Here is a 2,251-nt window from a genome sequence, read left to right as displayed (position 1 = left end):
TTCCTGTTCTTGCCACCAAAGTGGATAAGGATCCATTTATCCACGTGAAAGTGCATCTGCCATGCATCTGAGCACTCACCTAACTTGTCCAGGTCACCCTGTAATCTCCTAACATCCTCATCACATTTCACCCTGCCACCCAGCTGATGAAATTTGCGAATGTTATTGCTAATACCATCTTGTATATCCTGAAGATAGATTGTAAAAAGCTGCGGTCCCAGTACTGATCCGTGCGGTACCCCACTGGTCAGTGCCTGGCATTCCGAAATGGAGGGGTGGAGGAGTGTGGAAGGATGAGAGAATGCAGGCTGCGGCCCTATGAAGCAGGGGGAGGGCTTGCAGTTCGCCTGTGTGGGGATGTGGGAGACTACAGGAGCCTGGTGGGCAAGGGCTGGCCAGAAAGGCAGCTGGAGGGACGGAGGGAGGGAAGCACGCACGGAGGAGGAAGAGCAAAGAGAAAAGAGAAAAAAAAGCCAAAGGGGATAAAGAGAAAGAGCAAGAAAGAAAATGTGGCTGGCCAGCACGCCATGAAGTAGGGAGAAAAGGCAGGGGCCAGCCCCTACGGCCATACTAGTCTGAAAACGCCCGATCACGTCTGATCTCGGAAGCTAAGCAGACACAGGCCTGGTTAGTACTTGGATGGGAGACCGCCTGGGAATACCAGGTGCAGTAGGCTTTTTCCGCCAGCAGTGGCTGCTCAAGCCACCCCTCTGCACTTGTCTTGTGCCAGGCAATGGAGCGGCAGGTTATTTTTGCTGCTGCTGCTCTGCCTGGCATCAGTCTCCTGCAGGCACGAGACACGGAGGGGAGGAGAGCGGAGCGCTGCCAAAATCAGCAAGAAAGGCGGAAAGAAAGGGATTGGGGCTGCACGCTGTCTGCGGGTGGCAGTCAGGAAAGGCGGACAATAGACAATAGGTGCAGGAGTTGGCCATTCTGCCCTTCCAGCCTGCACCACCATTCAATATGATCATGGCTGATCATCCTTAATAAGTATCCTGTTCGTGCCTTATCTCCATAACCCTTGATTCCACTATCCTTGAGAGCTCTATCCAACTCTTTCTTAAATGAATCCAGAGACTGGGCCTCCACTGCCCTCTGGGGCAGAGCATTCCACACAGCCACCACTCTCTGGGTGAAGAAGTTTCTCCTCATCTCTGTCCTAAATGGTCTACCCCGTATTTTTAAGCTGTGTCCTCTGTTTCGGCACTCACCCCGCAGCGGAAACATGTTGCCTGCCGCCAGAGAGTCCAATCCTTTGATCATCTTATATGTCCCAACCAGATCCCCTCTCAGTCTTCTAAACTCAAGGGTACACAAGCCCAGTCGCTCCAGTCTTCCAGTGTAAGGTAATCCCGCCATTCCAGGAATTGACCTCGTGAACCTACGCTGCATTCCCTCAATAGCCAGAATGTCTCTCCTCAAATTTGGAGACCAGAACTGCACACAGTACTCCAGGTGTGGTCTCACCAGGGCCCTGTACAGCTGCAGAAGGACCTCTTTGCTTCTATACTCAATCCCTCTTGTTATGAAGGCCAGCATGCTATTAGCCTTCTTCACTACCTGCTGTACCTGCATGCTTACCTTCATTGAGTGGTGTACAAGAACCCCCAGATCTCTCTGTACTGCCCCTTTACCTAAATTGATTCCACTTAGGTGGTAATCTGCCTTCCTGTTCTTGCCACCAAAGTGGATAAGGATCCATTTATCCACGTGAAAGTGCATCTGCCATGCATCTGAGCACTCACCTAACTTGTCCAGGTCACCCTGTAATCTCCTAACATCCTCATCACATTTCACCCTGCCACCCAGCTGATGAAATTTGCGAATGTTATTGCGAATACCATCTTGTATATCCTGAAGATAGATTGTAAAAAGCTGCGGTCCCAGTACTGAACGGTGCGGTACCCCACTGGTCAGTGCCCGGCATTCCGAAATGGAGGGGTGGAGGAGTGTGGAAGGATGAGAGAATGCAGGCTGCGGCCCTATGAAGCAGGGGGAGGGCTTGCAGTTCGCCTGTGTGGGGATGTGGGAGACTACAGGAGCCTGGCGGCCAAGGGCTGGCTGAAAGGCAGCTGGAGGAACGGAGGGAGGGAAGCACGCACAGAGGAGGAAGAGCAAAGAGAAAAGAGAAAAAAAAGCCAAAGGGGATAAAGAGAAAGAGCAACAAAGAAAATGTGGCTGGCCAGCACGCCTTGAAGTAGGCAGAAAAGGCAGGGGCCAGCGCCTACAGCCATACTAGTCTGAAAACGCC

The 2,251-nt window shown here is 52.1% G+C and overlaps 1 non-coding gene across 1 annotated transcript; it reads left to right on the top strand.

Moving 5' to 3' along the window:
- The first annotated feature begins 557 nt into the window (after positions 1–557).
- Positions 558–676, top strand: LOC122541137. Its single transcript, XR_006309528.1, has one exon. It is a non-coding gene; the product is annotated as a 5S ribosomal RNA (ribosomal RNA).
- Positions 677–2,251: the final 1,575 nt, after the last annotated feature.

Source organism: Chiloscyllium plagiosum, chromosome 36 (assembly GCF_004010195.1).
Source record: "Chiloscyllium plagiosum isolate BGI_BamShark_2017 chromosome 36, ASM401019v2, whole genome shotgun sequence".
NCBI lineage: Eukaryota > Metazoa > Chordata > Chondrichthyes > Orectolobiformes > Hemiscylliidae > Chiloscyllium > Chiloscyllium plagiosum.
This window is presented reverse-complemented; position numbering and strand designations above follow the sequence as displayed.